The following is a 26,521-nucleotide window of genomic DNA, read 5'->3' on the forward strand; positions in this document are numbered from 1 at the left end:
CAATTTGACTGAGCTTTAAAATTTACATCCAATGGTATTTGAAAAATCTGATCATTTACTTGGTCATAATTTGATGTAAAGTGGTACCTCGGGTTACATACACTTCAGGTTACATACGCTTCAGGTTACAGACTCCGCTAACCCAGAAATAGTACCTCGGGTTAAGAACTTTGCTTCAGGATGAGAACAGAAATCGTGCTCCGGTGGCGCGGCAGCAGCAGGAGGCCCCATTAGTTAAAATGGTGCTTCAGGTTAAGAACAGTTTCAGGTTAAGAATGGACCTCCGGAACGAATTAAGTACTTAACCCGAGGTACCACTGTATCTGCTTAAGGGTGAAAGTGTTCATTACAAAAAGGATGGGAAAGGTACCCTTTCTGCTTGTTTAACTCTAACGATGATTAGAGAAATGCCACGTTGCGGGGTTTGTTCCAGACACATCTCAGATGGAGGAAAGCACAAATTTGGTTCCAGATCAATGTCAGCCCACAGACAGCTGGGAAAGGGCCTAACGCTGACTCAGAACTGCAAAAGAGAAGAGACTTTTCAAGCACAGTGGCCATAGTGTTCCCTTCAGAACAAAAGGCTTTCCCGTGGGTTTATTTTTTCTGTCCATGGCAATATCCTTTAAATATGTGAGTTTCTCTGTTACGGTTCTTCTGATAGAATCACAGAATTGTAGAGTTGGAAGGGATGCCCGAGAATCATCCAGGAATCCTGCCCACAGCCATCCCTGCGTGGGCTCAAACTACCAACCTTCTGGTTTGGCAGCAAGATGCCCTGACCCATCGTGCCACATTTAAAACGTTCATTTAAGATGCAATTTAAAACATTTTGACTCGAGCATGGATTTTGTAGGTTGCTTGCCCAGGTGCAGTGAGCCCACTGCCAGGTGCCATGCAAGTAAGGAACAGAACAACAGGACAAAATTCTCGGATTAAAACAACTTTATATTAGAGATGTGAGTTTGGGATCAGGCATTGGGAGTTTCCAATCAGTCAGCCCGTTTGCTGACTGCTTACCAGAGGTCAATCCTGGTATAGGATTGTCCTATGACCTACATCAAATAGGAGCAAACCATCAGGATCGCCACCTTGGGGAGTGTTATGTCCTTTGGCCCCAGTCTGGGCGTATGGACAGAAACACCTCCACTAGGATCCCTTTTGTGGGATACCCTGTTTTGTGGGGGTGTTGACAAATACATACAATACCCCATGTGTCCCAGACTAAGGAACCTACCCAATGCCTTATCTGCCCAAGTTGTGACAATTTCTATGAGGCAGGTGGAAACATCCAGACAGTGGTGCAGCTGGGTGCTCTGGCACCCAGAGCGGCACACATGCCGTGCACCCGGGGGCGGGGCGATCCGCCCACAGGGCCAATCGCCGCAGCCCCCCATGACTCCAAGCCTACAGCAAGCCAGGGAATAGGGAGAGCCACAGCAGCTGCTTCACCTGCTCGCTGGGCTTGGGGGAGTTGTGGCCACGCTGAATGTCACCCCCCTTCAGGATGACACCCGGGGCAGCCCACACACCCCACACTCCCCTTCCTACACCCCTGCCTCCAGACCAGCCAGTTTGTCTGAAGGCAAACTTTCTTCCTGGCCCCAAATACAGTGACCAAAACTTCCATAGCAAGGTCTGCACACAAACCAACAGAACACAGTTTACAAAATAAAGCAAAAACACAGGGAGGTAGGGTGGGAGACTGAGAATCCAACCCTGGTGCCAGTCTAGGAGGCAGGCCTAATTTGTGCCTGAAAAGCGGACCAGGGTAAAGATCCCCCCCCACAGGGGGGCTGAGCTCTACCCCCCAGGCTACCTGATAATGTCTTGGATATATTACCTATGGCTGAAGGGCAGTTGGCTTATAAACTTTAAAGTTAACCATTGCTCAACACTGTGCAGAATGCTGGACCTCCTCCTAACTAACTATCAGTGCCCCCAAACTATCAGAACTATCAGTGCCCCAAAACTGCAGAACCTTGAGACAAGAGCAATTCTTCCTTACTTGTGTTTGCTTTAATGAGCATTGGGGAAGGGGGGTTGTGTAAAAAAGAGCAAGGTTTAAGTGATGCCTCAGCTTTATTAGGGTTATTACGATTAACATTAACTATGGTTCATATTAGCCCTGACTTAGTGTTATGTAAAAACCAGCTACTGAAGTTCAACCACAAACACATTGAGAGCTGCAAGAGCAACAATAATGATGTGATGGAGAAGGCGGAGCCAGAAAGCATTCATTCAACTCTCCCCTCAGGCAATGGTAACCACGGTAAGAGAAGACTGCCTGAAAAAATTGCTATGGTTACTTCCATTAAATGAATACATAGTTCTAGAAATTCTAATTTCTAGGATACTGTGACTTACATAGGTCAGCATCTGTGGAGAGCTTGCAGATTGACAGACAACATGTAGACCACATTTACCTCAGGATGTGTCTCCCCCACACCCTGCTGCAAAATATGTGGCCAACTATTAATTTCCACAAATCTAAATTCTCTTGATAAACAAACAGGTAGATCCTGTAAAATGATATGGCAGGGCAAGGAATAAAAAATTATAACAACAGTATTGAAGATGAATATCTAAAACAATTGGCTTTCTGAGATTTATTTATTTTTTAAATGGAGTTAGTTGTAGTTCTAATTTAAACTGCCTACTAATTTTTGTTGGGAAATGTTCAGGGGCTATAGTACATAATTAATTCAATTCTAAACAGATCTGTGATCTGCAACAGTGGTATTTTTATATACTTTGTCCAAAAGTCTTAAATGAAGAAACTACTAAATGGCGTCTGACTCTTTAGAGAAGAGTTAAAGAGAATAATTTGATGTTTTTGAGAATCACACTACTGCCATCTCCAGTGTTTTTCAGTTTACAGTGAGAGCTTGGAAAGGAAACATCAGGATTGTTCATAGGCTAGTATTTCAAGAACTGCAAGAACCTATCCCTGATGTAATAAAACCTTCTGATAGAAAACATTCCATTTAACAGCATATCCATGTTCATTTCTTTAAAAAAAAACAGTCTGTGCCTTCTTAATTCTTTTAATTAAACTTCTGTATTCAGTAGTTCTTCTGATTCCATCACTAAATAACTTCCTTGTTTTTTTCAAGGCTTCTGCAATAATAGGTCTAATCAACAATTCAGTCTGATCAACTGAATACTGACTTTCTGCTCAAGTATTCAAGAGATATTTTTTTAAAAAAACAAATTTACCCAGACATAGAATACTTAAGCCTTATTTTTTTATTTTTTTAAAAGGTAAATCACACGTTCCTATAATATAGCTTTCAAATTAGCGCCCACAAATAGTCAAGAACTCAGTAGCTTGTCTGATTATTATTCTAAAATCAGCTTAGCATTTCTCTAAGTTTATAAGCACAATTTTGCAAAGGAAGTGCAGACTAAGTAGATTGAAGATTTAATGAAAATGTTTTAAAAACATTACTATTGATACAGAACAGTATTGAATTGCCACAGCAGCATGCTCCCAGGAAAGCTCATTAAGAAGTTTTAAAATGTCAGTCATAATTCTGAGCAAAATCCAAGCTCAAGAAGGGACACAGAAAATGTTTGACTGTATGGTTTTTAACATTGTATATGCGCGGAATGTTGGGTGTGGGGATGTACGGGATTGTTTGTTAGAAGTATTTTAAGAAAGTGAAGAACAAAGTTTGTATTGAAAAAAGGAAGAAGACGGAACACAAAGATGACCAGAGCTTCCCTTCTGGAGTGGAATAATGAAACAGAAGTTGTAGCACTTTATTTCACATATTTCATTGTTAAATGATGTTTAGCTACTTGGCTATTCCAAAATATCTGCATATGAATCAACTCAACAAAAAGCATAGTCTAAAACAGATGTAAGCAAAGCAGATAAAGGGGAAAGTCTGCTAGACAGACCCATCAGGAAGACACCCGCGTTGAGACACGTGGGGAGTGAAGGGAGGAATCAGCTAGCCATAATCAAAACAGAGACACAGCTCAGTCACAGCAATTATCAGCCAGCATCAGTTGTAGAGTAAGTTCACAAAGGAATGCGGTTGCCAACTTTTGTTCTTGCAGGGCCTCTATGCTTGTACAAGATGTGTGGCAGACAGTGGAGTTACAGGTGCAACTCCCCTCATTATTGCTGCTTCATGGAAAGCACAGCGAAACCTGTTAGATTTCCATCTACTGTGCACTTTTGAAAAACACAGGAGCCCTGGGAGGCCAACAGTGAAAACCTCACATGGAAAGAACTGGCTTCCCATTGGTTTCTGCTGCCACTGTAGGCCATGCTCGCATCTTTCATTGCATTCAGTGGAGAGGCCATGCTCGCATCTTTCATTGCATTCAGTGGAGAGTACCCTTGCTTCCTGGTTTCCTGTGGGAAAATAGGAGAGACATTGTGATAATCATGAATGTAGCAGCTGTAACCGATATATCCAGAGACTAGGTGCTTATCTGTGGTTGTATGTGAGAAAGAGAGTTGTCCTTGCATTCCACGTGCCTTATCCCAGTTTCCCACTCTTCCATTGGGAGTTCCTCTGATGGTTGCACTGTCTTTAAGGAATAACAGTAAAATAATGCTATATTTAAGGCAATACTCACTTATCCCATCTAGGTTGTTGCATTCTGTCTTCATATTCTGTTTGTTCCACTCCCCAGCTCTGCTCCTGAAGAGAATAATGGGTTGGTGATGACTGGACAGCAACAGCAATAACTGAGCGAAGCATTTAGTGTTTATCTGAAAAAGATTGCTCCGATTCCATTTGCCATTTGGAAAGAGCTTGAACAAGTTTGAAGAAAGGTTGGGATTAACAGGCAATAAAAAATGAAATAGAGCAAGGTTGTTGCCAATAAGTCCATAATGCAAACTGCATACTTACCCTATGTCTCCTGTGTGGGAGACACTACAACTCCAATCTGTTGAGGACAGGTGTTAAGCCAGTTCAGTTTTTCACATTCCAAGAGGAGAGAGAAATAATCTGTGGCTATGGATGCTGGAAGTGTTTTGCATGTATTGGAATGCATAAGGGAATGAGAGAAAATATATTCAGTAGCTTTGAAGCATGGTGACCAAGAAAAACACAGTGGACAGCAGTGAATCCTGATGGGGTCTGTATCTCTGAAGTCCTAAGGAGAAATATCTATGAGGGTTCAGATAACACAATTGTCATCCATCTGGCCCTCCTGCTTTATTTTTAATTTCAGTTGTAGTTTTTCGTTTGTGTGTCAAGTGTTAGTATTTCACGCCTCTGATGATGCAGATGAGATTGGTGTAAATCACATGCCTGTCTGGGAAGACTGTGGGAACGGAAGACAGTCTTATCTCTTCCGTGTATGTACTATTGTACTGTACTTTTGCTTTTACTTGTTCCGGTTTTTCCTCCCGAGCTGGAGAGAGAGGGCGCCATGATTCATTTGTCTGTACATAGTGTGTAAATAAATACGTAGATTAGCTCTACAATGTCTCATGTTTCTTGCTGTGTTATGCTAGAAGATTACTGTGCATATGGTGTTATATATTGACGTTCTCACCCTGGGCCAGCAGGGGGATACTGTAGATAGTTATGCAAATAAGGGATCGAAAGTGACGTTCAGTGGTTGGATAGTTTTAGAAAATTGTTACAGTTACATTGTACTGGAGCTCTATATAAACAGGCTGACTGAACCCTTCAGTTCAGTTCTGTCCTGGCCTGTGAATAAACAAGAGCTGTTTGAAGAATCGCTGTGTCGTCTGATATGTTCACCCACAACTTAACATATATCATTTGATATATGTCGCTGAAGCGCACTGAGAAGAAGGGAAATGCCTTTTCCAGAGCTGTGTATACTGGAGGACGCTCGGAGTTCGGGGCTGCAGGGGCACCCTCAGGGCGTTTTCCAACATCAAGTACTTCCTCTGTGCAAATAGTCCTCTTTTCACTAAAGTTCACCATCATAATTTGTGCACTTCCATACTCATGGTTCCATAGGTAGTGGGGACTGATTGATCACATTTCTATATCACATTTCTTGATATGGGAGCTTTCTTCTTTTCTTGGGGTTTATATTTCAAGGTGCTGTGAAGTGAGGGAGTCAGACCTCTGTCCTCCAGCACAACATAGGTGAAGAATAGTCTGGCGCAAATTAAGCCCTGGCATGTGCTGTTCTTGAAGCACAAAGTAGCAGTGACTTAAACACACAATGTAAATATCCACCATACCTCTGAGGAGTCTCCTCCCAGTGAAGGGAATTCTTGTTCATTTTCATTTTGGAAGAAGTTCTGTTTTCTATTATTTCTCAACTCCATTAACTTTTCAACACTTAGCAGTCAGGGTTTTGCCAAATGCGGTTTATTCTGTACTTGAATGAATATTGGTGACTTTGGACTCAAGTGTATTGTCAGAGTGTGAGCAGCATGCATTTACCAAGCCTCATGTTTCACTGTACACATATGGATTACAATCATCTCTGGAGTTACAAGGATAAATGTTTATGGGCATTGGGTCAGTATAGGTTGAAAAAATTCCACATGACAGCATTAGCATGTTAATAGAATCTACCAGGTGAGAAACCTAGATTAATCCAGAATTCAGGGAGTATGTTTCTAAAAAAAAAAAAAAAAAGTATTTGGTATAACATACCAAAAAATGTAAATCTCATGGCAAATCTAGCACATAATTTAACAAGACTGTGATTGTCTCTTACTTTCAACTCCACCATTAAAGCATTCACAATGACAAATATGGGTTTTAAAAACTACAAGGCACAAGTTGCAATCCAATATACATTTACATAGGAGTAAGTCCATTCATTCCCATGGTGCTTACTCCTAAGAAGACATGTATATGATAGCACTTTTAGACCATCTGCAACTCATAGGCCAAGTTACAGGATATATTTGGCCACTACTTGGAGGGTTTTACTATGTAAGGCTGACCCTGTGCCATCAAGCAAAAATGAAATTTTACAAAATGAGAGGATAAATATATGCCTTCTAGAGATTCCCACCCACCCCAAATATCACATTCTGCAATTCAAATATGGATTGACAACACCCACTATCATTTTTTCAGCTGCTGTTACATTCAGATATATGTGATATTTAGTACTTGAATAAATGAATTTGATTGTTCCTTCTCCTGTATATTAAGATGCCTAGAAGTCTTCGAACTTCCTACTACTCAAAATATTTGGCACCACAGTAAAAAGATTTGTGGCAATGTGATATGTGTGATTAGCTTTATCAGATCTAGACAACATGGGAATAAATGGATGTTCCTGCGGGCAAATTGTCCAATCAATCCTTTACCAGTACACAATAATCTTAAACAAGGTCAAATTCCCATTATTCTGCATATCAAAGCTCATATCATAAAAATGTCAGGATGACTGCAACTAGCACTAAAAGCGTTTATCACAAATCTAAAGCCAATAGCTTACACTGTGGCATGCTTTATGTAAAAGCTGTAAAAAAAACTTAAGCACTGACAAACCCGTGCACAAGGTTTGACCCCTTGCAATAGAGTAAATGCAAACCAGAAGGTGGTTTTAAGGCAAAGTTATAGGAACCTACTTAGACTGAGTGAGAGCATTCATCCATTCAACTCAGTGTTGTCCACTTTGACTGGCTAACACTAGTCAGATATCACTGCTATCTAAAATCCACTGTTTTCTTCACCACACTTGCCACTTTTATCCTTAACAAAGTAAAAACAAGACACCGTGGAATTAAACCAGAGACAAGGAAAGTTTTGCAGCTTGAGGAGTACATTCTCTCCTTGGAAACCTTCCACGGAGCCATATACCAGTGGTGGGGTCGGAGGCAAAAGGGAGCAGAGCAAAATATGGAAATGTTACCATTGTACTGTAGGCTAGTTTGGCAGTCACTTCTTACACACCCCATCCTCAATCCAGGTAGTATCACAGGCATTGCCAGAGTTCAAGGATACATTGCAGACAGACAAAAACACTTGGGCAGAGTGCAAAGGAGGGCCAGTGAGGGGTGTGGCCTAGGGAAAGGGGGCATGACTAAGGAGAGTACCAGAAAGAAAGGGTGGAGGGCCATATTTAGCTCCTGGGCCTAAGGTTTCTCCTTCCATGGAGAACTGCTCCTGGAAGGCCTGCTTGCCTTCTAAGAGGAAAGTCCTCACACTTATAGCAGTGTTTCCCAAACTTGGGTCTCCAGCTGTTTTTGGACTACAACTCCCATCATCCCTAGCTAGTAGGACCAGTGGTCAGGCATGATGGGGACTATAGTCCAAAAAAACAGCCGACGACCCAAATTTGGGAAACACTGCATTGCATAAGAAAAAGGAAACACAAAACGCTTCTCACACACCCACTCCAGCACAACCCTGCACGTGTCATTTAGATTCCACACAGTACCAGGAAGGACAACAAAGCACAAAGTACTAAAACAAAGCTGACAGTCCATTAAAACATCTGTACTGCCAACTTTGCCTTTGGATACTCTAGAGCTGTTAGGCCTATTTTATCATGTGCTTCAGTCCTCTATACTGTATGTGAGAGATAAAAAGGACAAACATGTTTTATGCTTAGTTCCAGAATAGGTGTGGGGGACATCTGAAGCATTAAGAGGGACAAATGCTTGCTAATTAATTCTGAAAATAATTTGTTGCAGTAACCACTATCCATGCTGGGTGAGCACTTCAAGGTCCTGTTTGTTGAGTGCACATCAACAAAGTCGTAAAACTTTGACCAGCTTGGGTGTTTCCTTGAGTTGCAACAATGAAGATGTACAAATTGTACTTGTAAATATGTCTGAGATGCTTGCATCAGACAACTAAACATAACAATAATCCCCGTAATAATGACAGTCACAACAGCTATGTCCCCACTTAATCGCAGTGAATACAACTGAATGGCATGGAAACACTTCAAGGAAATACCATCCATGGAAAAACACAGAAATGCAGTTCTGTATCTAAGTTGCAATGTTTCATGGTGGCATTTTCCTAAGGGATTCAGATGCCCTCAGACTCTAAAGCAACTGCAACATTCATGTCAAAGACCAAGGTCAAACCCATGATTAGGTGTCTGGTTAAAAGGTGGCAAGGGGTGGAATCATTATGGCACTAGCATCTCAGATCATCCTTAGCAACTCTCTCTTTAACTATTCTGCTAACAGCAGCACACCAAATGCCAGATTGCACAACCATCTTATCCGTTGGCTTTGACTTCAGGGCTACAGAACCCTTGCAGTCTGTCATCCTGATTGGTATGTTTAAGAGAAATAAACATTTTTTAAATGCTTCAACAGAACTTTTCAGATTAAAGCCCAATTATTTACATGTTTTTCTCTATCTCTGGAATGCATCAAAAATAACTCCTCGCTTGTTTTTGTGCCTCCCCCTGAAAATTTGCGGCTGCAGATGCTCACTCTCACAAGGACACAGATAATCCTCATAATGTCTGAACAGCATTAGCCATGACTGCAAGCAAAAACACAAGTTCTGTATGTCTGCAACCTACGTAAGCATCTGTAGGCCACTTGGTATGCATGCTTTTGTCTCTTTATATTCTACTTGGATTAGTGCTACATTGGTACAACGAGTGATGCAATCTATACCCGTTTCTTAAAAAAATAAAATAAAACAACCAGCAAGCACTCCCATAAATGAATGTGCAAATAAAACCTCCAGCCTTGTTTCTTCCTCCTAATTACAAATCTAAGAGTCCAAAGCGTAAAAGTACCTGGGGGCTGGTGTCTGATTTACAAGAGCAGATTTTGGCACAAGGGTCTACTGTGTTAGCAGGGTGGCTTGCATTAGCAGAGCTGGACTGAATATAAGTCATTACATTTGGAAAATACAACTGTCTGATTTAGGACTATTTCATACTTACACTCCCTGTACACAAATATTCCATTTTCTAAATGTTTACCCTATAACATTATAATATAATTAGGATTTCTTAGGAAGCATACACCGATATAATATGCCTTTATTTAATTATTATGTGGTCTGGGGAAGAAGAAAGTCAGCCCCAATTTCTATATATTCTTTTCTCAGCCCTACAGATAAAATCCTATGAACATATAGCAGTTCTTTTCCAACTGAGTGCATTAAGGGCTGTGTGCTTTCCTACAAAGTATCCCCTATGGACTGTCAAAGCTAAGCCACATATAAAATCCCTCGACAATATCAGACGAAAGGAACCTCACTATAGAATAGCGAAGTAGAATTACTGGCATGAGATATGGGGCATTTTCATGCAGACACTTTAATGTTTCGCTCACCCAGAATACAGTATGCAGATTTGTGATTGCGGCCAGTTGAAGGAACCATTACCACAGCTCATAAAGTGAACCACTGCCAGTTCAAGAAATAGCTTTGAACTTTAAAACAGCAACAGTGCAACCGTAAACTTGTCTATTCGGAAGTAACTTTCATTGACTTCACTGGGGTTGACTCTTGGGTAAGTGTGTGGAGGACTGTAGACTAATGGTACGGGCTCTGGTTATCTTAAGAAGCACTTTTCCCCATATGTCCCCATCAACGCTCTGAGTTCATCTGCAAAGGACTGGCTTTCGGTCATTTGCTACTCCTGCCCCAACCACAGTAAATGGAAATGAATCCTAGTAAGGTCTAGCCAAACCTTCCCTCACCTTTCGCAAAGTGGAAAAGGAAGAGCTCTTCCAGAGGGCATTCGTCTTCTGACGTTCAAATGATCTGATGAACTATTTACTGTATGCTAGAATAAACTCATTATTCTTGTTTTCTATTTTTGTTGGTTTGGCTTTGTATTACAGTTAATTGGAAGATTTTAGATAGGGTTTTAGTGTGTGTGTGTGTGTGTGTGTGTGTGTGTGTGTGTTTATAATGCTTTTATTATATGCTTCTCTGAGAGCTCTAACCAAGAATGTCAGACAGAAATCTAAAACATCCCTAATTTGGGGAGGGGGGGGACTGCACAAATGCCTCAGTATTTTGTTTCCGCATTACAATTTATTGTGCTCTTAGGGGATACAAGTTTTAGAAACATACCCCTCCCGCTGAAAAAATGGAAAGGAAAGTCCGACAGGGCACATTTATATAAATGTTTACATGAGGCTGAATAGACTGTAGTTTATTCAAAAGCAGTATTTTTCATTTCTTCCAGTGGATTAAACTGCTCCAATTTGATTCTAATGCTAACTGAAATAATTTCTATGGAACTGTATCATCCCTAATCACACTAGCAAGAAAATATATCTGGCTCAGTGGGTGTAAAGTTTGAGCAATTACACAATGCAAAACCATTGGTACCCAAGACCTACTACAATCTCAGCATTTAGGTCTAAAATGATACCTCAAAGTGCTAAGACTGGAATGTCCTTGCTTGTTTATCAAATGCTACAGCTTAGGACTTCTTCTGACCTGACTTTAGTTGTTGGGGAGTCTCTCTAGGTATTTTTACCTTGATGAGACTTGTAGCAGCAAAAGGGGGCTGCTACTTTGTTGCTGTTATTAAAATATTATTCCAATATCTTCCAGTTATTTATGACTGTCAATTCCTCACCCTCTGTGAAATCTTTACAAACACTTACTGCTTGGCAGAAAATATGAATCCTTTAAAAATACAGCATTAACATATGAATGCCAAATTGATATTTTGTATAGATGTGCTTCTTTTTTTCAATAATACATCTATAATTGGGCATTCCAAAGTGTGGATATTTTTTTAAAAAATATATCTAGCCACTAGCATTCATGTACTTGCATTTTACATCCCTATAAACAAAGGATTGATTTCGAAATAGCTGTGAAAAAGGAAAGATATTGACGTTGACATTAGACACTAGCCTAAAATCAAAATGAGTGCCACATCCTCTTCAGTACTTCAGAAATGAAATATGAACCATTTCAGGGATACATATTATCAATAAAAACAATAGTTTCCCAGTCATCCAGCAACCAGAGAAAGAAGCCCAACTGTTGAATATTTCACCTCACTTTTGCTATTGTGTTTTGTTTTATCACTGGAAGTTCTAGAGTAATATTTATTTACTACTATATGGTGTTTGGTTCACTTTATATAAATTATATACACAGAGACACACACAGCGACGGGGGGACGGGGGTTGAAATAGGCAGCCTTGTCCCACAAACTGCATGGTCTGAATGTTCACTCTTTCCTCAAAACAATCCACAATGTGAAGTTATGCTTGCAGCAGACAGCAAAGTACACTTTTTGTCATGCTCATCTTCCTGAGTCTTCTGGGAGGAAATTTGCTAGGGAAACGAATGCCCTTCTCTATGTAATCCTCTTTAAAATCTACAGTGAGAAAGAGAGAAAAGACATCTTATTATTCTAACACTTTTACAGAAACTGGAAAAAAATCTGATCTCATTCAGACTCTTCTGTATATTCAGACTCTTCTCTATAATTTGCCTCCCTCATCTGTGCCCACATGCCACTTTAAGCACACAGCAAAGCACAGCACGTCTATCAAAGGCAAAGAAATTCAAATCAAAGAACTGCAATCATACCTGCCTGGGTAAGAATCCTTTGGAGCAAGGCTCTTAATTGCCTTTTCGTACTCTTCTCTTCTAGCAGTATAATTCCTAACAGATGATATCGTATTCTACCTGCAAGAGAAGCAGAAAGAAACTGAACTGAAGTTTAGTTCACGTTTTCCCCCTCCTCGTTCCACCCATCTAATAATGATTGCAAAAATAAAGTAATTTTGAGACAGAACATGGGCAGAATGAGAAAACAAATATATTTTTGTTGAAAATGCCACAGCAAATGCTCAGATGGAGAAAAACAACAACAACCAGTAACATGAATGCAACTAAAAAGTAATCTCATTAACTTAGCAAAACTTACCACAAGAGGTCTTGCATTAACGTCTGTGGTTCCAGCCACGATCAATACCCTGTGTTCATTCACTGCTTGGCGTATGTATCTATCTCTGTACATGCCCCACTCTTGTTCTTCATCTACACCCTTCTCTCCCCACAATGTAGCTACTGCATAAATATGTACAGGGTTATGCCAACCCCAATTTCTTTACTGATGGCAATGATCACCTGTCAATTCGAAGAACAGTATGAAATCAGACCCCATATTTGCACTAAGGAATTACTTCCGAACGAAGCATTTGAGCTACTAAATCTAGCCTTTAAGCCACCATGACATGAAACAAAACTATCGTATTTTGCCTTTCTTGCATATTTTTAATTTGCAGTCTTGACAACATTCACTCCATAAAATCAAGAGATATGCAAAATGATATGAAATAAACAAAGATGTGTGAGGGCAGTGCCTATATCACTTTTCTAGGTAGCTACCAATTCCTTGGTTTTCCACACAGCTACCAGAAATATAATTGCATCAGCATGGTATCCCTAACACCAAAGAAAGAAAGAAGTATATACCAGTCATGGTTTCAATTAAGGCTAAGCTGCATTTCACATTCATAAAGGTCATGTTTACTGTAGCCTGTTTGTGCAAACATTAGGTTCCATTTAAAACCCACAATATATGGAAAGCCAACATTTTATGGAGGAAGCTTTAAGCTTGGCCTTTAACTTGATGAGCTATATTTCCACCATACAGTGAGCTTTTGGTAGGATTAGGAAATGTCCCTCTCCAAGACCCTGGAAAGCAGCTGCCAATCAAGAGAGGAACAGACTTTAGATAGAGCAATGGTCTTTAGCTGGATTGACAATAAATGCTTATTCAGCAGGGAAGAAACAACAGCTCAATAAGACACTCTGTACAGGCTCAAGGCCCTTAAAAAAAACACCCACTGTTTTTTATATAATCTTGACATTGACATATGTTCCAAAGCTGGGTGCTGGCATCAAATGATCCCTTAACATTGGTCTAAGCAAACCTTCCCCAATCTGATGCCCTCCAGATGTTTTGGACCATAAGCCAATTCATCACTGATGGCTGAGGCTGATGGGGGTTCTGGTTCAACATATCTAGAGGGTACCAGGATGTGTAAAGCAATATACCAGGCGTACATGGTCTGGATTAACTGAACCTCTTTGCAGAAGCAAGTTGGATGCAAAACAACTGATTTCATCTCGAAGGGGGTGGCGGGTTAATCGCAAAAATGTGTTGATGCTATCTTAATTCTAAACAGATCCACCACTCACGTGAGCAGCAATCCTTTCCTGGGATTACGTCTCATGGAACTCAATGCATAGGATTGCATTGTTAAAACTAATTTCACTAGAGTGGATGCCTGTCTATACATGAAACTGGTATCTTCTCACTGGTGGAAAGCATTAATAAAGATTACCAAGTGTATCGATGAACAAGTCTCTCTCTGCAAAAGTAACTCCTGTCTCACTAGTGTTCTTTGAGACTTTGAATAAACCTGTGGATAGGGATGAAACATTGTGTACTTAAGACTTTCAAAAAGCTTTTGATATAGTTCCTCACCAAAATCTCCTGAGTAAGCTTAGCAGTCGTGGAATAAGGAGAGAGGTACTCTTATAGATCAGTAACTGCTTTAAAAAACCGGAAGCAGAAAGTCAGAATAAATGACAGTTCTCACAACGGCGGCATGTGGAGTCCCCCAAGGATTAGTATTGAGAGCTGTGCCTTTTAACGTCTAAATGAAGTGGAGTTAGGGGTGAGAAGTGAGGTAGTCAAGTTTGCTGGCAACACCAAATTGTTCAGGCTGGTAAACAACAAAAGGGGATTGTGGAGAGCTCAAAGGGGATATCACCAAACTCAGTGAATGAGCAGTAAAATGACAAATGTAGTTCAGTGTAAGCAACAGTAAAGTGATAAATATTGGGGCAAAAAAAAATCCTATCTTCACGTGTGGATTAATGGGGCTAAACTGGCAGTGACTGACCAGGAACAAGATCTTTCCTTAAAAAAATGCAAATATATCAAAATAGGGAAAAAGAGAAGTCAGTTGACATTAACATTAAAAAACAATTCCTCAATCCTGACTTAAAAGTATTTAATGATATACAGGGTGTTCGAAAAGTAACTATACACCTATGGACAGTGTATTTACAGTAGGTGTATAGTTGCTTTTCAAACACCCTGTATATTAATATAAGCAGTCCATATGTGCAAAGATATCCAAATGTGATTGATGATTATAAGATATATTTTCAGGTGTAGAAAGGGCAATGAGATCGTCAACTAGTGACTAATGGATTGTGTGTGTGGGGGGGTCTTTATCCTTCCTTGAAGTAAAGAGCACTTTGCACCCATAAGGGCTCATGGGATCCACTTTTGTTGTCTATCTGCTAGACCCTACATTGCAACCAACTACAAAGTAAAAATTTCAAATTCACAGTCCATGGTCTCCCTATCATTCCTATACAACTTAGAATAATACTTTTGAAATTCTAAATGTATATCCTTTTAAAGCTTTATATACATTACTTCATTCTTCCTTAATCAGTGGAGAACAACTGCATTTTTTTTGTTTTAAGCAGAATACCAAAATCTTACCTAGCCTCTCTCCACTCTCAGCACCTTTGCTCCTATGAAATTTGCTGCCACCAACTTGGTCATGGCCACTAATTTGGATAGCTTTGAAAGGGAGGGGTAAACAATCCACAAAGGCTATCAACAGCTACTAGTCATGATGGCTCTGTACTACCACTGCCCAGTACTGGAAGCAGTATGCTTCTGAACACCTGGTGCTGGGGAATTTGGTCTGATCCAGATGGACTCTTCTTAAGTTTTATGTCATATTCTCATTTGAACACATGTTTACCCACGAAGGACTATAATATTACCTGCAAATTAGGCCACAATGAATTAAGACTTTCACTTGCTACAGCATTTTTTGTTCATATACTGGCCACATTCCAACATGGCCCCTGTTGGTGTTGTTTTAATGCAGACAAGTTACCAATCTCCAGAAACAAAAGTACAGTTACACAATCATGGTGCCTGTAAACTCCCATAGGCAGTTTCCTCCCTGCATAAGAGCTGCCACCCACACCTTCTGATTCTCTAACAGCCTTGCTTTGTGTAATTCTCTTATTCCTCTCGCACAGTTTCCTTCATTCTTGACAGCTATGCTTTGATTCTTCAAATTTTAATCTTTTCTGTTCTCACTAAAACGCCATATAAAATATGTTTTCAACTGGTAATAACAGTGCACTTGTAAGTGATGTGGGAACAAATGTTCAAGTATGACCTAGTGTACTCCAAGTAAAAATAATTAGTTATTTAAAAAGTGTCACATTAATTTCATAAATGATAATAAATACTAAGTTTATGTATGAGAATAAAGTTTCAAAAATCGCAGCACAACTGTCAGGAGAATATACTTCATGTTTAATCTATATTCTAAAATATAATATCATATAATATATTGCTCGCGGCTTTCACTCTTAAATAAGCTCAGCAAACCCTTGCATGATTCATGTCATTGTTTTCCTCAGGAATGTGATAGTCATACAATAATCATGTACCATTCCAATGGCTACCATCCTTCTTTTACACCCTTCTCGGTGTTTCTTCCAATTTTGGAGGGACAAATTTTATTGCTGTTATTGCTTTTAATGTCTTACAAATAAGAGCACTTAAGGAGACCTGGTGGATCAGGCTAAAGGTCCATCCCCCCGCACAGGCCTGCACAATTTTGACTGGATCACTGTTGTCTATATGCTTGTTGACACACTCAAATATTGCCAAAGGGTGAGTGAGACGGGACTTACCCTTGCAGAAGTCATGCTGGTTCTGCTCAGCAAGACTTATTCTCTTGCATGCTTCATAATTTTATCTTTAATAATGCTTTCTACCAGCTTTCCTGGAACAGACATTAAGCTTGAAAAGGGGTGTTTCCCTGGGCATTTTGATCAGGGGGCAATAGTACATTCTTGGGGATGTCACCACCCATAGTGATTCTGCTGAGGAGTCTGTCCCTTCGAGGATTTCTAGCTTGTTGGACTCCATGTTCTTGGTGATGCAACACTATCTCCAGCATGCCTTTCCCACTAGTTCTCTCCATTCCACCTGTTATGCGCACTATATCCATGCTTTGCTTAAAACCAAGCGCTCCAGTTTGCCCAATATAAAAAAGTCACCAACTGGTGTCTCCCAATTCCTCATCCCTATTGAAGCCTCCTGTCCTGCAACCTAGGACCTAGGCCCCATCCCCAACGCTCAGGACATACTTTTCAAAGAAACGGTTGCAAGAATTTCCTTGGAGAGAGTGCAAAGTTAGATGCAAGGCTTTGCTTTCTGTGCTTCCACAATAATTTTTCTCTGGGGTATTCTGTATAGCTTGTATAGTTTAAGTGGCTGGCAACAGCACACAATCATGTTGGCATGTCCCACGGTCAGTAATTAGCACAGCATTGCACATGATTTTCAAACTTCAGAAAAATATTTTTACATTTTTTGTTACTCTCTTCACTTCAATGTATGCCAAACACATATTGTAGGGAAACAATATTTGCAATTGCCCATTGACATCACTTCCTTTCCAATCAATATATATTTATAAGCAGCAGATGTTCACTTCAAATAACATCACTTTTATAGCTCAATTCAGCTGGGGACAAAATTATTATACAAATGAATTCATGAGATACCAATAATAATAATAATAATAATAGCTTCTGGTCTATTTTAAGAATATTTCCATACAAATAATCCCACTCATGGCCTCCAACATCCAAATATGTACAAGAAAGTATACTTAAACAAGAATATTGGTGTGGCACGTTGTGATAAGAAGGTACTTGAAGATAAGTGTTTCCCGTAGTGTAGTACAAATTCCACTTGCGTACACAAAAGGGTTTCAAACGAGACACTGTATTTGCTCTAGTCTAGAAAAAAATAGTATTATCAGAACTACTCCAAAACTATCTCTGCCCAAGTAGTAATCAAAGGGGGTACATGGTTATTGTAAGTTTGGGAAACATTACTTTAGATTATTTGATTCCTACAGATGTGCAAGTATAGATGCATTTTTTTCCTGATGAAGATTACCGTATTGCTTGAGCACTGGCACAATCCTATAACAACAGATGTTGGCTCACAGTAGTTTACTACCATGTAAGTGCAGATAGGGACGCGGGTGGGGCTGTGGGTTAAACCATAGAGCCTAGGACTTGCCGATCAGAAGGTCGGTGGTTCGAATCCCCACGACGGGGTGAGCTCCTGTTGCTCGGTCCCTGCTCCTGCCAACCTAGCAGTTCAAAAGCACGTCAAAGTGCAAGTAGATAATAGGTACCGCTCTGGTGGGAAGGTAAACAACGTTTCCGTGCGCTGCTCTGGTTTGCCAGAAGTGGCTTAGTCATGCTGGCTGTACACTGGCTCCCTCAGCCAATAAAGCGAGATGAGTGCCACAACCCCAGAGTTGTCCGCGACTGGACCTAATGGTCAGGGGTCCCTTTACCTTTACCTTTAAGTGCAGATAGAAAGACAACCTCAATTTACCAATCTGGACAAATTCCTTGTTGGATTAGTGAGCCTGTTTTAGTGGTTGTTTTAAATTGCTGTAAATCTCTGATACATTTGACAGTAGCATGTGATAAAAAGGAAGCAGCAGTTGGCCCAAGTAGTGAAGGAGTGTTTTAACATCAGCCGTACTAAGTATCAGCAGATAATAACTTCCAATGTGATTTTAAGATCTGTCCAGAGTTGGGAGCTCAGCAGATTTTAAATATTCCCACCAAATGCATGTTGGGATGTGGGTGGCCCTGTGGTCTAAACCACAGAGCCTAGGGCTTGCCAATCAGAAGGTTGGCGATTCAAATTCCCACGACGGGGTGAGCTCCCGTTGTTCGGTCCCAGCTCCTACCCACCTAGCAGTTCGAAAGCATGTGAAAGTGCAAGTAGATAAATAGGTACCACTCCGGCGGGAAGATGAACGGCGTTTCCATGAGCTGCTCTGGTTCGCCAGAAGCGGCTTAGTCATGCTGACCACATGACCTGGAAGCTGCCTGAGGACAAACACCAGCTCCCTTGGCCAGTAAAGCGAAATAAGCGTCACAACCCCAGAGTCGTCCATGACTAGACCTAACAGTCAGGGGTACATTTACCTTTACCAAATGCATTTTTAAAAAAAATTCTCAGTCATACTAGATCTTTATTTTGTTCCATTTACTGTCTTTGTATCAGTGGTGTACATCACAACAAGGAAGGTTGCCGTTCTTTTCATAATATTCATGGGTTGTTCATTTTGGGGGTGTTCTGTCCATAAATGAGAAGACTTATAGACTGAGTTTGGTCATAGCTTATGCGAAGGCAGAACTGTGTGTTCATTCCAACATCAGTCAGCACTGCTTTCTGTTTTAAAATATCTATTTGGAAAAAATGAGTTGGGGGAGGCTTTTAAATTGCTTTATAAAATTTACAAAAGTAGTCTTATTTTGTTAGTCATACCCACTCTGAAAACTGAAACAACCGTATAGTTTAAGGGAGTTGGCATATGACATTAGCAACCTGTTTTGCAATTCTCTATTAAAATAATTAAAACAAAACTAGATTAAATCAGCCTTTGCCAACCTGGTACCCCACAGATGTTTTGAGCTACAAATGATTATTATTCCAGAGCTTCATTTTAAGCCAACTGTAAGCTTAAATGGCTGTGCAACAATCTCTACAAAGAAAGACAACACTCCTTCCATAGCAATCCATGTTGTGTACAACCTCAAGTAACACGAGGTTTTTTAAAAAATAAAATAGTTTCAATTATTTATTTTTAATACAATTTATATACCACGTGGTTGTAGAAGACATTGCAAGTCACAGAAATTGTTGGCATACTAAATCAACCAAAATAGAAGAATTTTGTCACAGTCTGACAGCAAGCCCTGTAGAATAAAAAATAGTTTTTAAAAAATCAGGTGGTAATAATAATAAAGGGACAGAATCATGTTCTTTCACCGTCCACTGAGCCCCAGGTTGAATAGCAAGTGCTATTTTTTTCCATAAATTTATCCTCGTTCTTCTTCTATTTCATGTTCTATATGTTTTCCAAGACAACGTGGATTTCAGCCTCTGGGAATGATGGAAAAAGCTGCATTCCAATAGCCTACACCTTTTACCACAATCTAAAATATTTCTCACTCTCAAGTTCAACTTTAGCAGTGATGATAATTCACCTTTAACTTAGTCATCACACTAATAACATTAGTCATTTCATTTTTCTGGGTAGCCCTTTGTACAAATTCATCCTTAGAAAATTGTTCATTAGATTTGCCTGCCAGTAAACTGAGTGTTTTTGAAAAATGCATTTCCTTTTCCAGGCAAGGTTTTGACAGATCATTTGTTGGAGAAATAATTGGAAAATGTTTATTCCCCCATTTAAAATATCATGCACATCTGCAGAATGTTCCAATATATGAAATATGTAGGACTCATATTAGAACCTTGTTTGGTACATGGTAGTAATTCTTCCTGGAAAGTTTTGGTGTTTTGTTTAGTAACAATAAAGGGTTGTTTTACAATATAACACAAAAGCTAAAAGGAATAATTTCACAGAAACTTAGGGAGATGGTGTATGGTGTACTTAGGAGGTGTATATGGGGAAGGGTGGTACCTATGGTGGAGGGCGCCTCATGCTTCTGGGGTAGTTTGTGTGCAATTGCGTAGCCTTTGGAATGGAGCCTGGCACACTTCCTCTGTGCCGCTCAGCTCTCCGTCCTCCGTCAGCTACTTGTAGCAGAGTTTTCGCAGCGTAGAAACTGTCGCTGTGCGTGTGTGTACCAAATCAAACACACTCAGACGTTAGTGCGTATTTCTTTCAGTCTTTAATCGTGTAGAAAAACAACTCATAAATCACCAGGCGAGAGAGCGCTCATCTTGCTGTCTCACCGTCAAAAGCACGGAACAACAGAACACACAGAGAAAAACACTCCCCTCTGTGAAATCTTAGCCACGCCTCAGGAATGTGAGACGTCACTCAGAACTTCTTAACCCTGTAAGTTCTGAATCTATCCACAGTTTGTCAATCTTTGGTCCCCACCCTGCACTCAGCTCTTACCTGTGGCTCCTAGAAGGTTCTCAGCATGTGACAGTGGCCACATCCTGCGAACGGCTATTCCCTCATTGTTTCCCTGACCATGAAACTTTTAACTACCCCCAACACAGCACTCCTTTGGCCCCAACTTAGTTTGGAGCCACTTTCAAATTTAAAAGAGGGAGAAAGGGGTCCTCATAGGTTTTCTGCTATATGCAACACTCTCTTCAACTTTTTCCAAGCCCTTGGAATGGGATGAGCTAGGAGACTTCAAACAAAACTTGCATTTTAGTCATTTTAAGAGGGGCAGGCACTGTATTCAGAAAGAAATCCAAGCACTGTATTCAGAAAGAAACGCAAACAAAATACTTAACCGAAAATCCTCCTCAGTAGAGTTCCAGTGCCAACCACTTGGCAATAAGGTGGCCTCCTCATTAAACATATATGCCCCACCCCTCGAATTTCTGAGGTGGTTTTAACCTCAGTTTCAACTGAAAAGACCTATCTATGCACTGAATTCACACAGTACTTAACTACAGACTGAGAGTGACAAGGTGGGGTGGGACCTTGTGGTCCTCCAGACGTTGTTGGACTCCCAACTCTCATCAGCACCAGCCAATGTGGCTAACAGTCAGAGATAATGGGAGTTGTAGTCCAGCAACACCTGGAGGCCACAGGTTAGCTTCCCATGGTGTAAGCAATATCCATTTTTATTGCTTTATTGTGACTGGCAGTTATAAGATTTTGTCTGGTGCAGGTCACTCCCAGTCTCAAGCAGGCAAGCTCTGAGCAGAATGCACATTCCCCCTCAGCTTTCCTCATCATTTTGTGTTCAGAATAATTTAAAGAATTTATACACGCTCCTGGCGGTATCATTTTTTAAACTTACAATTGCATCATACAAACATGGAAACGGAAATGGAGCTAGAATGAAATGTGAAGTTACACCACAGCAACAGACTAGCACTTGTTCACAGTTTGTTCCCATCTCTGTTAATTGGTGAATAAGAGTAAGCGGCCTGCCTTGTTAGGCTGGAGCACCAATGCACAAAATGAATAGGGCTCATTCTGCTGCCTCAGGTTTCAGAATCACAGCCTTTGATTAAGTCTAGTACTTTCAGACCATGACAAATAAGCTTTAGAGTTCAAACAGAATCCAAAGGGTGGCAAAAGAAAAGAAAACTGGTGCTAATTCTAACCAGCACCTCTGAATTTAGAGACTCAAAACATCCACACACCTGCGTCCATATTCAATGCATCAACTTGAGTCAAAAAACTTCTGAAGGCAATGAATACACTGGCTGTTGCAACCCAGCTTCAAGAACTTCCTAGTGCAGCACAGAGCGTGACATTTTTGAAGTTTCAATCAAGATTCTGCATTTATGAAAAAAAGAAAACCTATTAAATGAGCCAAAAACATCAAGGGCTGCATGAAAGCTAATCTTCAACATGAGGAAAAGGTTACTGAATGGAACAATAATGAAGACTTGTAAGAGTAACAAATATTTGTCAAGATTAAATGGTACTAATAAAATATTTACAAAATTTTGCCAGCCTGTCACGTATGGATTTCCCTATCCACCATTAATCGGGTTGAAACCCAAGACAATTTCAAACCTCTGTGTGTGTGTGTAATTGCACTCAGGGGACAGATATCTTCCAAGCCCAAATCCCTTTCGCCTTGTAATATTTTAAACTCTGTAGGTCAGCCACCTTCACACTTTAAAAGATGTCTCTCAGCCCAAGGAGGAGGAAAAGAGGACTCCTCTGAGACCCATTCCCACCCTGGATACTTGAAACAACAGAGGCAGTTTAAAGGCTCTTGGGATGGGGAGTGTTAGGCACACATCCTTTGAGGAGAATTCCCTCACGCCTTAGACCAAGCTTCCTCAACCTTGACCCTCCAGATGTTTTTGGCCTACAACTCCCATGATCCCTAGCTAGCAGGACCAGTGGTCAGGGATGTTGGGAATTGTAGTCTCAAAACATCTGGAGGGCCAAGGTTGAGGAAGCCTGCCTTAGGCCCCAGGCTGACAAAAAAGCACATGGCTTCCTTCACTTCAGCCACCTACATTACCTTCTTCAGCTGGTCAAAGGGTTACACTTGACTAGTGTCCTCTAGTGGTAAGGATTTTTCCTGTGGTGTGTGGATGTTGCATATGGATAACCATCACCCTCTGCCAGCTTTGCAGTGAAGTGGAGGTAATTCCAGCCACTCCTATTTTATGCAAGGTTATGATGTCTCTCTACGATTGGTAGAAATTAGTATTTCATAGAGCCATAGAAACATAGGTACATTATGCTGAGTCAGAAAGGTCTACTGAACAGCACAGATCTGAGGAGAAAATGAATGGTAGAAGCACAATTCTACGTGCTGGTACCCCCATCGTTCAGCCCGGAGGTCAAGCACCGAGGGCCTTCTGGCGGTTCCCTCCCTGCAAGAAGTAAGGCTGGCATTGACATCAGTAATGTTTCAGTATTGGCTAAAAACAGAACTCCCTTGGAGGGGGTGGATTCTACTCTGCATTCATTGCATGCAGCACTGTTTCTATTCTGCTGCAGTTTGAATAACTGTGTTATTTGTCTCGCTATTGACCGTGGCAAATTTACACATTTAATTACACAAATTATCTTGTGATTACCTTAATCCCACCCCATCCATTTAAACGCAAATGAAACCCAACGCATATGGGAGAAAAGTAATCATTTGCAGACTGGAAGCAGTAACAGCACTGAGTGCCAACTGTATTTGCTGACCTGATTTTCATTTTGGACATGAGCTAAATAAGCAAACACTGGCAATTTCAGCTCCTGTTTCTGCTTTCACCTCAATTTGCTGCCATTCCTACTGTACCATGGGCTTCTCTCACTGATGGAATGGCAAGAAGAGCTTCCCCTGGCAGGTCTTAGTATGTGAGCCATCTGACATCACATTTGATTCACCCAAAAGCAAGAGCTCCTGGTACTCACACTTTACAAGAGGGCATGTCTGGCAGCCAGGAAGTATATTTTGGATCCATAGTGGGGCTAACTTACTGTCTCTTGAGTGTGTCATCTTTTAAACCTCTGTATCACTGAAATATCTGGCATTCTGCTTTCAATAACAAGGCACTCCAACATGAATTGAGTTCCCATCCGCCCTATCAAATTACTATAAAGTTTTGTTTTGTTTTTATAACAGAAGGTAATAGCAAGCACTGCATAAATGGATTTCATGATTTGACATTCAGTATATCTATTAGCTGGCTCTTAATATTCTCCACCCTTAAAATCTGAAACAGCTCCCCTGTTAATAAATGCTTGTGCAGGTTCAGCCCAAGTACTTTTTAAAAGGATTTGTACATTTCTCCCCATTTAGGTAATTTTTTTGTGCTTGCTAACATAACATAAAACATGATCTAGACAAAGCACTTAAGTTGCACTAATTTCAAATGGAGAGACCTAAGGACATGCTAAACTCTCTTGTTGATATCAGAGGTATTTAAGTGCTTAAGTGACTGCATTATGTTCATAGTAACCAGAGCGTCCCAGTAGGTTCATTTGGTTACACTCTTCAAACAAACACCCCTGAAACATGCCCAGAACATAGTTGCTTCAAGAAAATTTTAGGCCTGGGAGGAGACTCTTCGTTGCCTATTTAAACTATCATCCATATGTAAAAGAATTAGAACTGAACCTTTATTTCAGTTTAATGAGCTATATACTGGAAACCTACGAGAGTAAAAATTATTTTGTTTTTGGAATGGCCATCTTTCCAGATTAAGTAGGAAACAAAGCAACTTGTATCAAGGAAACCAAAGAAAAGCTTGGTGCAAACAAACAGATAAAGAAATGGATGGGCCTGCTAAGATAGGAGTATTTATGTTCCCATAACGTATTGTTGGAGAGGTGATCAACCCCTCTGACTCAGAGAAAGAGATAGATACATGAATGAAAAAGTCCCTTGATGCAGAACTGTGGGTTTTATAATGTATGTCACCCTATAGCTATAGGGATGCCAGTATGTACACATATATAAACATACACATAAACTGTACATACAAGCCGTGGACACACAAAAGAGGTTTTTGTTCATTTTACTCATTTATTCAAACCAGATTTAGATGTTATTTATTTTCATGAGTTTTAGACAAGATCTTTTTTAGCACATTACAGAATCCCGGAGGGGCTTCCTGTATTAAAGACAAAGTCCAGTACTGTAAATGCTAAGTATAGTAAAGCAGTGTTTTTTAGAAATACTGCCAAACATATTTGAATATGCAGCAATCAGGCCAAGAAATCTTTATGTTGGAAGCTAAGAGCAAAACTGGCAGTTTGGTTTCTCATCTGGCTCATTTGTTTTCAGGTCTTTTGCTACCTTGCAACAACATGACCTAGGCTAGCTTTACATCACAAAAATCTGAAGCCCAAACTCTCTATACATTTTGCATATATTCCATCCCATTAGTGTCAGGGCATGTAGAAATCATATGTTTCTAACAAGATTATTTAGACTTTCAGCTTAAATTCTGCAAATGCCTATCTGGGGGTTTTATCACACAGCTCTGAGTAGTACATCAAAAACAATGTGGCTTTATTTTTTGTTTTTAAACGCGTTCCAGCTACTTCTCTTCCAAGAGCACAGCTTTCTAAAAGCATTTTACAGTGTAAATGAATACAGATCGCTAAAATCACTATGGGAGCATTAGTCATTTTAGATGAGGTTTCTGAAGCCAACAAAGTTTAAGACATACAACACCCTGCTTCCTAAATCCGCTGAAGATTTGGAAAAGAAAGGGGGAGAGAATGTTGTCATTTCTTTTGGGCTCAGATAGATGAAGAAAAACCTGGAGCGAAGAGTTCACTGTAATGCAATTTTACAGCTCTCCTGCACCCATTGATGTGCCTATGTTTTAACAGTTTACAGAAATTACTGTAAAAATAAATTCAGTACTTATGTTTATATAGTACTTTCTTGCCAAAACTTCAAGAACACCTCAGACAGTAAGCACTGAAATATATTCTTTGCTTTCCCCAAACAACTGCACATTATGTTGCTCTTTGAGAGGCACGGTGTTGATGCTACTACAGTATAGCAGCAACCGAAGCAGCAGAGGAGGAGAAGGCTGATATGAAATGCTCACAAGCTTCTCAGATCCCAGGGGGTTCGTCTGCATAATTTCCGTGCTGGTTTAAATGGACTCTTCTGCATTTGAAAAACCTTTTTAACCTCTTCTGATCTTATTTGCACTGCTCAGCAATCATCTTGCTCTCAAAATCCTGACAAGAAGGTACAAATGGTTATTGACTCAGCTCGCACCACCGCCCATTTTGCAAGCGTTTGTTCATTCTTTACTGCGCAAGGTTTGAAGGGGCAGCGAATTCAGTTAACAGTGGGTTTTCAGTTAACAAAGGCTGGGGTTATCCGTGTTATCTGTCCCTCACCACCAATTATCTGTTGGAAAAGGAAATATTATATTCTTTTGATTCTGTACTGTTACCTATATGGAGCCACTTACCTAGAAACCCCATCCAAAATCACCTCTGCGCCTGGACAGATGGCTTTAATAAAGCAAAACTTGGGCTGGATGTCACCATCATACCTATACACACCTAGTCCATGCTCTGGGAATGCCTCCTGGATACAGCCCTTGAGTG

The 26,521-nt window shown here is 40.3% G+C and overlaps 1 protein-coding gene and 1 long non-coding RNA gene across 14 annotated transcripts in view; both read right to left on the reverse strand.

The window, feature by feature from the left end:
* The window catches only part of ERC2 (ELKS/RAB6-interacting/CAST family member 2), a 530,269-nt gene that overhangs the window by 406,255 nt on the left and 97,493 nt on the right, over nt 1-26,521 (reverse strand). The gene's annotated exons all lie outside the window — the stretch shown is intronic.
* On the reverse strand, nt 11,990-18,862 carry LOC307209725. Its single transcript, XR_013835724.1, has 4 exons — nt 18,772-18,862; nt 12,805-13,007; nt 12,465-12,563; nt 11,990-12,249 (listed from the first exon to the last, which is right to left on the reverse strand). It is a non-coding gene; the product is annotated as an uncharacterized lncRNA (long non-coding RNA).

This window comes from Podarcis cretensis (genome assembly GCF_951804945.1).
Source record: "Podarcis cretensis genome assembly, chromosome: 2".
In the NCBI taxonomy this organism is placed as follows: domain Eukaryota; kingdom Metazoa; phylum Chordata; class Lepidosauria; order Squamata; family Lacertidae; genus Podarcis; species Podarcis cretensis.